Here is a 14,569-nt window from a genome sequence, read left to right as displayed (position 1 = left end):
TAAGGAATTTTGTCGAGATCTGCAGCACTTTTAAGTATAATGGCGTGACTGATGAGGCTATCAAGTTGAGGCTTTTCCCATTCTCACTAAGGGACAAGGCTAAAGACTGGTTACATTCTGAACCAGCTGGGTCCATCACTACGTGGCAAGATCTTGCGCAAAAGTTTCTGGTGAAGTTTTATCCGATGGCAAAGACTGCTGCTATGAGGAGTGCTCTTACTCAGTTTGCGCAGCAACCTACAGAATCTATGTGCGAGGCTTGGGAACGCTACAAGGAAATGTTGAGAAAATGTCCACATCATGGAATGCCGGATTGGATGGTGATCACTGGTTTCTATAATGGTTTGGGGGCCCAATCTCGGCCCATGCTCGATGCAGCAGCTGGAGGCGCCTTATGTGCTAAAAGCTATACTGAGGCGTATAATCTTATCGAGACGATGGCTGCAAATGAGCATCAAAACCCAACTCAGAGGATGACGTCAGGCAAGGTAGCAGGTATTCTGGAAGTTGATGCAGCCACCGCTATTGCAGCCCAGCTCCAAGCGCTATCAATGAAGGTTGATTCTTTGGCTACGTATGGAGTTAATCAAATAGCTATGGTTTGTGAGCTTTGTGCAGGTTCTCATGCTACGGATCAGTGTTCTCTTGTAAACGAATCTGTTCAGTATGTGAATAATTATCAGCGACAACAGCAGCCTGTGCCAGCGACCTATCATCCTAACAACAGAAATCATCCAAATTTCAGCTGGGGGAATAATCAGAATGCTATTCAGCCACCGTATCAGCAAGGAGTGAGTAAACAGTTTAACCCACCTGGATTCCAGCAACCACAGCAGTATGCTACAAGGCAATCATATCCTCAACAGGGAAGTGCAACTGCACCTACTAGTGCTGATTTTGAGGAACTTAAGCTGTTGTGCAAGAGTCAGGCGGTTTCTATCAAGACCTTGGAAAATCAAATTGGTCAATTAGCCAATGCAGTGCTCAATCGTCAACCGGGCACTCTTCCCAGTGACACGGAAGTACCAGGCAGGAAGGAAGCTAAAGAGCAAGTCAAGGCTATTACCTTAAGGTCTGGAAAAGTAGCTGATCTGAAAAGGCAAAAGAAGTAGAAGCTGAAATTAGAGGTGAAGAATCTAAGCAAAAGGAGAAAGCGGTGGAACCAAGGAAGACTACTGTTGAACACACTCTGCCTGAGGCTAATACAGGGGAGAAACAGCTCTATCCTCCACCACCTTTTCCTAAGAGATTGCAGCAACAAAAGCTGGATAGACAGTTCGGGAAGTTTCTGGAGGTGTTCAAGAAACTTCACATCAATATACCTTTCGCTGAGGCTCTGGAACAAATGCCTAGTTATGCGAAGTTTATGAAGACTATTCTTTCAAGGAAGGTAAAACTGGATGACCTTGAAACCATTGCTCTCACGGAAGAATGCAGCGCTGTTCTGCAACAAAAGTTACCACCAAAACTGAAAGATCCAGGGAGCTTCACCATTCCTTGCACAATTGGCAATCTGACGTTTGACAAGTGCCTTTGTGATTTGGGAGTGTAACACCCCCAGATCCGGGGTCGAGGATCCGGGTCGTCACGGTCTTTCTTTCCACAATATCACTTCACTTAATTAATAATAATAACCTTATGCTGTGACCCCACACTAACACACACCACAACCCGTTATAGTCTCAGAGATGAAATTTAAATAAGTACAAGTCTTTGAATCCACAATTTAAAAGTTATTATAACCCAAAATGATTACTTGATAAATTTACAGTTAATTGCCATTATCTGCCACAAGTTATAATTATACATAATTAATTCTCAAAAGTAGATGGTCTGATCTACAATAGATCTACCTCTGCAGCTATAGCAGCTACAACATCAACGGGAAGACGCGGGACGCTTCCCACGCGCTTGCGCTGGGTCTGCTGGAGTCTGGCCATCTTTCCTAACTGTTGTTGTGTGATGAAGAAATAAAGCAAGGGTGAGCAGCAAGCCCACCAAAATAATATGTATAATGATTTACAATATACGAGCCTACTCATAATACTCATGAAAGTCTTGGTCAAAAGAAATGAACCAAGTTTGATATCTTAATGCGATGAAGTCGCAAAATATTCAGTATATATACATATATACTTTTCAAAATATGGGAAGTCCTCTTCCATGCATAATATACACAAAGTCCCAGTGTATAACTGTATAAAAAAATATCGTTGCAAGGTGATCTCATATATCTAACCTTGTCTCAACGTTTTTCTGAAAATCTTTGTCATTCATAAGACAATTATTAATTAGATATAAGTTTAAAAGATGAGGTTGCCAAATACCCCAATATACTTATATCTTTCCCAATACTACTTGAACTACCACCGTTCAAGTTATAATCAGTTTCAAAAATTCATCACATAGATGAGACTACAAGACAAGATTTGAATAGATTCAATCTTTGAAATATTATTGAATGAAAAAGTTATGAGATACTTTATTTAGTCCCGATATATATATATCCACATATATATATCTCTAAAACATTTCCTGGAACCTCTGTTATGTAAAGTATGAACAGAGTTGCAATATCCAATGAATTTGGAAGGAAAAGAAAACCTTTGGCATAAACCAGATATCTTGCTGATCAGGCAAAGATACCCATAAGTAACCTTTTCTACTAGTAGATGGACGAATTCCCCACTGGTCATCACCCTGGCCGCATTAGGACCTATGCTGGACTGCCACTCAGCCACTTATACATTTGATGGACTCCCACTGAGCCACTTACACTATCATGGACGCCCACTGAGCCCATGTTGCTTATGCCGACTCAATAGATGGACTTACTTCCCGAACGTTGGGTAAGTAATCAATTCATTTACCAAAACTGCAACCTTGTTGCGAATATAAAATACACCACAGAGCCGGATTCCCCAGGTTTTGAACGAGTATTTAAATCCCCTTTAAAAAGGAAGATCTTAAATATAAAAATGAGTTTTGGGATCCGCTCTAACTTTTAAAAATCATTTTGAAGACTCGAAAACACTTTAAAGAGTGTTTGGAGTAAAGCTGATTTAATGAAGTAAATCAGTCCCCAGAATATTTAGAAAATGACTGAATATTATTATTTAAATAATATTCCCATAAAGAATAATCTTTTATAAAAATAATTGAAGTAGAAGTTTTAAAACTTATACTTGAAACGAGTATTAAATAACCAAATATATACTTATATGAAAGTATTATCTTTATTTGAATAATCGAAAATAAGTTTGATTATTAACACCTTATTCTTTAATAAAATAAAGAATATATTTCAGCAAATAATCGGAGTCATAGATCCTCAAATGAATATTCAAATAATATTCAATAAATAAAATAAGCTGAGTCATAAGCCCTCGAATGAATATTCGAAATAATATTCAATAAATAAATAAGCTGAGTCATAAGCCCTCGAATGAATATTCGAAATAATATTCATTAAATAATAAGCTGAGTCATAATACCTCGAATGAATATTATAAATAATATTCATTAAATAAATAAGCTGAGTCATAATACCTCGAATGAATATTATAAATAATATTCATTAAATAAATAAGCTGAGTCATAATACCTCGAATGAATATTATAAATAATATTCATTAAATAAAATAAAGGAGTCATACATCCTCAAATGAATATCCAAGTAATATTCAATAAATAATATAAAGGAGTCATAAGTCCTCGAATGAATATTCAAGATAATATTCATTTAATATAAAGGAGTCATACGCCTTCGAATAATATTCGAAATAATATTCAATAATAAAATAAAGTTAAAGTTATCGAATAAACCTTATTCGATTAATAGTTTTGAAAACTATGACCATATATATGTATATATATATATAAATATATATATATATATATATCCATATCCATATATATACAAAATCTACTCGGGATCCTCGACTCCCGGTTTTAGAAAATATTTTCACCTTTGGGTCCCTATACTAAGGGTATATGCAAGTTACCGCTATCCTCTAGCATAGGTATTATCAACTGAATCAACAATTATATATGGAAAGAATATGAAACAGGCATGCATATATATACCATAGCAGCATGCTTCAATATATTGCAACATTTGCTAATATAAACATCATGCATCTATCGCAAGATAATGCATATACAAGTGTATACATCACAACAACAGTATAACGGATAGAATACTTGCCTGAGCGACTGGGGTTACGAATGGCTCAGGACGAGTCTGGTAACCTATAAACAACAAGTAAGTTGGAATTAAACCAAAGTCACTTGTAACTCTATTCTTTAACTAACTTAGACTCTAACGCTTGTTTTGCGCTTACTGATTCGCTTAAGTCACTCGGGTACCCTCGGCTCCACCATTTTTAATAATTTAACCTTTACGAGTTTTAAAGAGATTCCTTCGCGAGTGTCTTACCAACTGCCTAACACACTTACCATAAATGTTTCATACATTAATTAACCCTTTTTGGTCTTTAACCTATGTTTCAAAGTAAGGCGAGGGAAAAAGTTTCATTCGCGAAACGCCGTTACTTGAAACGGTCGTTTCTCCTAAACCGTGCATCAGAATCGAACGAACTACATATCAAAACGAAGCTCGTAACATGAGCTATCTAAAAATGGCAGTGGTCATAATCTAGCAGGGGGTCCTCGGGTCCTAATGTTATGCACAAAACAGTCTAAAGAAAATCGGACGTTACGACGGCTATGTTTACGCGATTACCAATATTTATACCACTCCAATTCTTTACCAATTCACTACAAACCACCCAACCATCATCAATACATCAAACACAACTTATATCAAGGCAAAGTCAGTCCATAATCTCAAGGTTTTCCAACTTATTCAACCGCAAACATGATCTACTAACCATAACTTAAGATTCATTAACCATTAACCAAGATTCATATCCAAAATCACCACAAATCCAACCAAACTATCTAACATACATGGATCTTGCTATACATACATGGATATTTCTATATATACATTAATCCATCCATAAACTCATCAAAACTCAAAGTTCAAACTATAAGTTAAAGGTGAAAGTTGTTTATACCTCCTTGAAGCTTCCTAACACAACCCAAGAGCTTTGAATGCCTAAAAGAACCTTGATCCTTGCTTGTATAACCTTAATCTTTCATAAAAATTCAAGAAAACTAAAGTTATTTCTTGAAGGTTACTATTCACCATCTTCTTCCTTGATTTATTGGAAGAGATTGTGAAGGAATTAGGAGCTTAAACTTATAGCATATCCATATCTATGTACAAGGAAGCTTAGATAATTACCTTGTGATTTAACAATGCTTGGAACTTGATTTTTGAAATTCTTGCCCTTGAAAAAGATGAAAAGCCGAGAGCAAGATGATGAGAATGAAATGATTTTGTGTTTTTTGATTTGTTTGGCTTAGCTTGGTTGCTTTTTGTTTTGTTTTTGGTTAATTACCTTAATAACCTTATATTTGTGTGGTTATAAACCAACCACACCTCCTCCTTCCCTATGTCATGCTTACATCACATTGCTATGTCATCCTCCCTTCCTTGTCCTCTTCTCATTGGTTGGGTGACATCACTTCCTCTAATCCATTTGCTTAACTTCCTAATTGTTTGCCTAATGACCGCTGATCTGTTATACGGTTCGCTTAACTTTCGTTTTCGTTTATCGTTTGAGGGATCATACCCGGGATCTTATTACTTAGGTTCCCTTAACCTTTCTCAATATATTATATTCCTTTTATGATCCTCTCCTATAATCCTTTAATTTAAATCCTTTTTATCCTGTTACCTTATACTCAATTCTCTCCGTATCTAGTGGATTTCCGGGAAAAATCAAAGTGTTCGGATTTGGATTCTGACGATCTTTACATACACTTATATCCCATATAAAGTACTAATAAAATCTCAGAATATCCATATCAGAACCCCTACATAGTGTGACATGAAAAGTTTTCTCATTCAGCAAAAACACTATTCATAAGGGTTTCAAAATTTCTCAAAAATTGGGGTTATTACAGTCTCCCCTCCTTAAAAGGATTCCGTCCCGGAATCAGATAGAAAACAAATGGGGATACTTTCTTAGCATTACACTTTCTAACTCTCGAGTCAATTTTCCCACATTGTGGTTCTACCACCAAACTCTGCCTAGTTTGATAATCCTTCTCCTAAGCACTTGTTCCTTTTCACTCTATAACCCTTCCTGGTTGCTCCATATAGGTTACATCGGGTTGCATATCTATGCGCTCATATGCCTCTATTTATCTGACATCTGAATTATACTTCCTTAACATTGATACGTGAAACACGTTATGAACTTGCTACAGGTTCGGGGGTAGGGCTAGCTCATATGCTAACTCCCTAAACGTCTTAATATATCCAAGGGTCCAACAATTGTAGACTTAGCTTTCCTTTCTTTCCGAACCTCATCAATCCTTTCCAAGGGATACCTATAACATTACTAGGTCCCCTATTTCATACTCTTTATCCTTTCGTGTCAAATCAACACACTTATCATGTCCATCTTGGGCTACTACCAGCCGTCCTCTGATTAGATCTATCATATCCTTGGTCCTTTGGACTACTGCGGGTCCGAGCATCTTGCGCTCTACAACTTCATCCTAACATAAGGGAGATCGACATTTTCTTCCCTCAAGGATCTCATAAGGCGACATCTCGATAATGACATATGATCTATTGTCGTAAGATAACTCAATCCGAATTAAGTGATCATTCCAAATTCTTTCAAGTCTATTGCACAGACTCTCATTATAGCTTTTATCATTAGAACTTTTGCTTCTCAATACCTATTCTTTTCCAGTTCGTAATCGCTACTACCTTCCGTTCCTAATATTATACGGGTTATACTTTTGCTCGTTAGCGTTCTATAACCTTTTAATAACCACGTCAACCTTAGTATCACGAATGTGTTCCCATTCCGCATACTACCACCACTTTATTACTCCTTTTTCAGTTATTTCTATTTTCCAAAGTTTGATTAATCATATAGAAGTAAAAGAATTTATTGAGAGATCACTATGATCATGAACACTTGTTATATCGCATAGTTAGTACAGAAGGTGGCCAGCCTTTAGTACTTGACAAGCAATTAAACAATAGCTGGTATCCTACTCGGCTTCTATCACACAGATAGATAGTCATTCGGCAATACCTCCCCTTCTGGAAGGGTTGTTCTTCTCAGCTTACATGAAATGAAAAGAAGAGAAAAGAACGAACTGAAGAGAATTGTATATATGAAAAAAATATACTGCCACAAAATATCTGGCTTGGAACCTACCTCTGAACTATAGAGGTTTGTCATAGGAGAACAAAACATATGTATTTATATCAGCATCAAGCATTATAGCCTCGCATTTCACGTGCCTAAATATTTTCGCTATCCCGTCCATCATTCTATGGACCCATGCTCTTCCTCGAGCTTATACATAATTACCTTTGAAACTCCCTCGACATCGAAAATCGAATTTGGGATCTCATTCTATATATCACCGTTACTAGGATTCTATGCTCGCACCGCAACCTTCCTCGTATAATAATACGACTCTCTATTGATAAGAAAGAATAATTATTCACTAGGTAGATACTCTACTTAATTAGTCTATCAATGATAACTTATACACTACCACTACCCGATTAGTGGTACTCAACCTCAACACCCATTCCAATACAACTCTCACGGTTGTAAACAGCTCATTACTCGCAGAATCATTGCTACCTTACTATGGTCCACCACTGACCTACTGTACTCATTCATTTTCCATGAAGTCTTAATAGCTAACCATACGGAGTCCATACATCTCGTATCTAATTCTCCTAAGGAGTTAACATAACCACCAATCACAATTCATGAAGAACACTCCAAACTCTGACGTACCTTCATGACATGAAGCAGATAAAAGTGCAGAAGAGTTTCAATCAAAGCAACGATAGCAGGTTAATACCATTTTTAATCATATTCCTTAAATAGAAGACTTAACTCAAAGGTTCGTCTAGTCCTTTTGGAAACATGGTCCTGGCTTATCCCAAGATAGGACCTCCTAAGATAGATAGCCCGTTCATGGCGATTACACGAATTAAACCTTTACCAACTACTATTATGGTTGGGTATTGCACAGTCATCAGGAGGAATGTCAATCTTCCAAACCATAATACAATCTGCATAGCTTTAACCATCATCATTGTATTCCTTTGGCACAAGCGCCTATAATTATCCTCTTACCTTTAAAGTGTCGGCCACCTCTTTGGCCTTTCCTGATAGTAAAATTTCCCTACAGTCAATGTCATTTTAACCACCTCCAAATAAATTTTTCCACCTTATTTCAATCACAGCTTATGTGAAGATGCTTTCCTTAAAATCTGATGAGTAAAAAAAAAATCACCATTTTTCCATAAGTTATTGCCTCAGTCTTTAGAGGTTAATCACTGTCATGACTGACTCTCAATCATAATTAGAACATCTTTTATCTTAAGTCCTAATTGCCCTGAACAATTTCGACCATTACTGGTTCGATCCATACTTTCTCGTGGTTTAACACGTGCCCCACTTGGCAACATTATAATTACGTCATATTTCCTTTATCAACATTTCTATTCTTGAGAATTTTGAATATTACCTTTCTCCTTGTAAAACCTCTAAGGTTATCCTTCAATCGTTCCTCCTGTATTCCCTAGATACATGGCATATCACAATACCATTTACTAATACTAGAACCATTGTTTATATTCTTTTGAAAAAATTTCTCCACTGATTCTTAAAGGTTGTTGTTACTTTAACCCTTTCCAATTCATACTGTCAAAACTCATACTATCCCTATTAAGGGTGACATGCCAACCTTTATGCAGTCCCCTAGGATTCATTTTAAGTTACCAATGTTCTATTCTTAATTCCACCTTTAAAAAGGTACATGCATCCTTCCATGGATAAATCAAGTCATATATCCTTGATAGATTATCTTATTCATCATTCCCACCTCGATAGTAAATGCCTAATTTCACAATAACATCTGTATACAAAATGAGGTTAATCAAAATGGCCTCCAAAAGATAACAACGGTTATCCGCTTTTCTTGCCTAATCTGGTAACGATAACATGGATGTTCTGGAAGATATTGGTCGTGTTCAACGTGAACTTCTTCTTAATAATTCCTTATTTACTTTTGTTGTTTATCTCCACAGTCACCTCAATGTTGGGATATCTTTCATATCTGGCGTCTCCCTTTCTGGGTATCATGCCACCGGTCTTACACTTCACCTTCTTGAAGGTCACTTCCTTCATCCAATTTTCTTAATTTCTTACTTTCTTATCCCCTTAGTCTATCCGCGTCTCATTATTTATCCTTCGAATTATCTCAAGGTTTCCTCGAATCTTCCCAACTTACAGGGGAAAAAATATATGTATCTCTTATGCCCTCAACCATCAATTTTAACTCATGGTGAATCACCCTCATCCTGACGATTACATACTCTTCTATTTCTATTTTTACGAGTCTTTAGGGTTTCCTCATACCAAACTCCCTTATCATACCTCAAACTCTATTGCCTTTATATTCCTTTCAATTTAGTTTCTTTTTATTTTCCTTTCTCTTATCATTATTTCACAAACCAATCACAACATAAGCATTGATTTGAAACATCCCGTCATTCTGGATTCGTGTCCTCAGAACGAATCTTGACAACTTTTACAACTTAGATTCATAATTCATCATACTCGTCCGCCTTTGTTCTGGCTCTAAAGCTTTTACACTATCTTCATAACCTTGGGAAGTACTTTCCTGTAAACAATTGACTGAACTTAAATCAGTTTATTATAATCTCTTGCTCCGTGCCTTCCTTGGCCTTTCACCAGCGGGTGGTCTCTCTCTTGGGAGGGTAAGTGACAAAACAGTCTTTTGTGATTCGTCAATCATTTAGAATCTCAAATGATTCCTATATTTCCTTTAGCCAGGCTCTTGCCTCGACTGGGTCAGCTTGTTCCTTGGAACTCTGAGAGCTTAGCGACTTAAAGGTCATGAAAGAATTTCCTACCGCATTGTTTCCTCAAGGTGGTGGCTGGGGATAATAGTCTAAGTTCTTTCTAGATAGGTCCATGAATTGCCGTATAGGAGTACCGTCTCGGGTCTCCTTTCCTTACTCGACTTTCTGTTTCCTTAGTATGAAATGTTTCATCCTACTCCCCATAATTGGGGTCATTTTTTTTTCCTCATTTTCCACTCCATTATTTCATGGGTTCCTTCTATCTTGATGGTGACCTCCCTGACTATCACGTTCAGGGTTTACTCTAAATCTTATTCCTCAAACTATGGCTCTCATCTAAGTTCTCATCCTTACGCTCTTGAACTTTCGGAACCCAAATTCTATAGGAATACCTCATTATTCCCTTATCATCTTTCTCGATATTAATCTTTTATCTAATTGTTGGCTCCCTGCCTTCATTCATAACTTTTTCTGGCACAATATGATCTTTTCCAATAATTCGGGCTGTATTGCAATCTCAAACAGCTTTTCGGTACCGGCTCCGGTTACCTTCACTACTATTTCCATTTTCTCAAAATCTCTTATAAACTCTCCAAAAGACATCATCATCTTGAGTCTCTCCTTTTTACTAAGGGCATCAGCCACCATATTGGCTTTCCCCACGTGATAAAGAATCTCCCAATCATTATTCTTGATTAGCTCTAACTGCCTCCTCTGGCATATGTTGAGCTCTTTCTACGTGAAAATGTACTAGAGCACTTATGGCTTAGGTAATTCTCGCACTTCTCTCCATGCAAGTAGTGCCTCCAATCTTTAGGGTAAAACTATTGCCACGAGCCTAAGCTCATGGGCGGGGATATTGAATTTCATATTACCTTAATTTTCTTGACGCAGACGCGATTATCTTGCTGTGCTAAGAAGCACCCTAATTCCTTATGCGAAGCGTCACTTACAAATCACAAAATCTCCTTTTTCCATCCGGCAATGCCAGCATAGGGGCCATCACCAACCTCTGCTTCAGTTCTTGAAAGCTGTTCTCGCATTTCTCTGTCCATTCGAACTTCTCAGTCTTACGAGTAAGCCGCGTTAAAGGGGCTACTATCTTTACAACTTGAACGAACCTCGGTAGTGACCGGCCAATCCTACCTCTGGTAGTCGACCAAACCATGGTCATCAATTCATCAGTGGTCCTTTATCCAATCCTGTCAGGATCCTCCATGGGATCCTCATCAACAACTATCCCTTCTAGGACAACATCCTCAACCGCTAAATCCTCAATATCAACATCATCCGGTCCTGCGTTAGGACACTCTATCGGATCCACAATCCGATCTCCAATTAGTAATAAAATATCATCGCACTGTTGCTCCTCAACCTCAGGGTTCGGAGTCCCGCTACCATATACGATAACGAACTACGCTCCTATCACGATATTTATAAGGGTTCCCATAAGGGTTTTAACTGTCAGTACTACGTTAGGTAGCCCGACTATGAACTTGGCAAGAGTTCTTATTATCTTAGTTAACTTATTATCTTAACGTCCCATCATCTCTGAGGTTTATAACGCTTAGCTCTGATACCATTTCTGTAACACCCCCAGATCCGGGGTCGAGGATCCGGGTCGTCACGGTCTTTCTTTCCACAATATCACTTCACTTAATTAATAATAATAACCTTATGCTGTGACCCCACACTAACACACACCACAACCCGTTATAGTCTCAGAGATGAAATTTAAATAAGTACAAGTCTTTGAATACACAATTTAAAAGTTATTATAACCCAAAATGATTACTTGATAAATTTACAGTTAATTGCCATTATCTGCCACAAGTTATAATTATACATAATTGATTCTCAAAAGTAGATGGTCTGATCTACAATAGATCTACCTCTGCAGCTATAGCAGCTACAACATCAACGGGAAGACGCGGGACGCTTCCCACGCGCTTGCGCTGGGTCTGCTGGAGTCTGGCCATCTTTCCTAACTGTTGTTGTGTGATGAAGAAATAAAGCAAGGGTGAGCAGCAAGCCCACCAAAATAATATGTATAATGATTTACAATATATGAGCCTACTCATAATACTCATGAAAGTCTTGGTCAAAAGAAATGAACCAAGTTTGATATCTTAATGCGATGAAGTCGCAAAATATTCAGTATATATACATATATACTTTTCAAAATATTGGAAGTCCTCTTCCATGCATAATATACACAAAGTCCCAGTGTATAACTGTATAAAAAAATATCGTTGCAAGGTGATCTCATATATCTAACCTTGTCTCAACGTTTTTCTGAAAATCTTTGTCATTCATAAGACAATTATTAATTAGATATAAGTTTAAAAGATGAGGTTGCCAAATACCCCAATATACTTATATCTTTCCCAATACTACTTCAACTACCACCGTTCAAGTTATAATCAGTTTCAAAAATTCATCACATAGATGAGACTACAAGACAAGATTTGAATAGATTCAATCTTTGAAATATTATTGAATGAAAAAGTTATGAGATACTTTATTTAGTCCCGATATATATATATCCACATATATATATCTCTAAAACATTTCCTGGAACCTCTGTTATGTAAAGTATGAACAGAGTTGCAATATCCAATGAATTTGGAAGGAAAAGAAAACCTTTGGCATAAACCAGATATCTTGCTGATCAGGCAAAGATACCCATAAGTAACCTTTTCTACTAGTAGATGGACGAATTCCCCACTGGTCATCACCCTGGCCGCATTAGGACCTATGCTGGACTGCCACTCAGCCACTTATGCATTTGATGGACTCCCACTGAGCCACTTACACTATCATGGACGCCCACTGAGCCCATGTTGCTTATGCCGACTCAATAGATGGACTTACTTCCCGAACGTTGGGTAAGTAATCAATTCATTTACCAAAACTGCAACCTTGTTGCGAATATAAAATACACCACAGAGCCGGATTCCCCAGGTTTTGAACGAGTATTTAAATCCTCTTTAAAAAGGAAGATCTTAAATATAAAAATGAGTTTTGGGATCCGCTCTAACTTTTAAAAATCATTTTGAAGACTCGAAAACACTTTAAAGAGTGTTTGGAGTAAAGCTGATTTAATGAAGTAAATCAGTCCCCAGAATATTTAGAAAATGACTGAATATTATTATTTAAATAATATTCCCATAAAGAATAATCTTTTATAAAAATAATTGAAGTAGAAGTTTTAAAACTTATACTTGAAACGAGTATTAAATAACCAAAGATATACTTATATGAAAGTATTATCTTTATTTGAATAATCGAAAATAAGTTTGATTATTAACACCTTATTCTTTAATAAAATAAAGAATATATTTCAGCAAATAATCGGAGTCATAGATCCTCAAATGAATATTCAAATAATATTCAATAAATAAAATAAGCTGAGTCATAAGCCCTCGAATGAATATTCGAAATAATATTCAATAAATAAATAAGCTGAGTCATAAGCCCTCGAATGAATATTCGAAATAATATTCATTAAATAATAAGCTGAGTCATAATACCTCGAATGAATATTATAAATAATATTCATTAAATAAATAAGCTGAGTCATAATACCTCGAATGAATATTATAAATAATATTCATTAAATAAATAAGCTGAGTCATAATACCTCGAATGAATATTATAAATAATATTCATTAAATAAAATAAAGGAGTCATACATCCTCAAATGAATATCCAAGTAATATTCAATAAATAATATAAAGGAGTCATAAGTCCTCGAATGAATATTCAAGATAATATTCATTTAATATAAAGGAGTCATACGCCTTCGAATAATATTCGAAATAATATTCAATAATAAAATAAAGTTAAAGTTATCGAATAAACCTTATTCGATTAATAGTTTTGAAAACTATGACCATATATGTATATATATATAAATATATATATATATATATATCCATATCCATATATATACAAAATCTACTCGGGATCCTCGACTCCCGGTTTTAGAAAATATTTTCACCTTTGGGTCCCTATACTAAGGGTATATGCAAGTTACCGCTATCCTCTAGCATAGGTATTATCAACTGAATCAACAATTATATATGGAAAGAATATGAAACAGGCATGCATATATATACCATAGCAGCATGCTTCAATATATTGCAACATTTGCTAATATAAACATCATGCATCTATCGCAAGATAATGCATATACAAGTGTATACATCACAACAACAGTATAACGGATAGAATACTTGCCTGAGCGACTAGGGTTACGAATGGCTCAGGACGAGTCTGGTAACCTATAAACAACAAGTAAGTTGGAATTAAACCAAAGTCACTTGTAACTCTATTCTTTAACTAACTTAGACTCTAACGCTTGTTTTGCGCTTACTGATTCGCTTAAGTCACTCGGGTACCCTCGGCTCCACCATTTTTAATAATTTAACCTTTACGAGTTTTAAAGCGATTCCTTCGCGAGTGTCTTACCAACTGCCTAACACACTTACCATAAATGTTTCATACATTAATTAACCCTTTTTGGTCTTTAACCTATGTTTCAAAGTAAGGCGAGGG

General features: G+C 36.3%; 1 non-coding gene across 1 annotated transcript; it reads right to left on the bottom strand.

Moving 5' to 3' along the window:
• Positions 1-200: 200 nt before the first annotated feature.
• On the bottom strand, positions 201-307 carry LOC141715709 (small nucleolar RNA R71). Its single transcript, XR_012572461.1, has one exon. It is a non-coding gene; the product is annotated as a small nucleolar RNA R71 (small nucleolar RNA).
• Positions 308-14,569: the final 14,262 nt, after the last annotated feature.

This window comes from Apium graveolens, chromosome 3 (genome assembly GCF_009905375.1).
Source record: "Apium graveolens cultivar Ventura chromosome 3, ASM990537v1, whole genome shotgun sequence".
Lineage (NCBI taxonomy): Eukaryota > Viridiplantae > Streptophyta > Magnoliopsida > Apiales > Apiaceae > Apium > Apium graveolens.
Note: the sequence above shows the minus strand (reverse complement) of the source record. Positions and strands in the feature narration are given on the sequence as shown.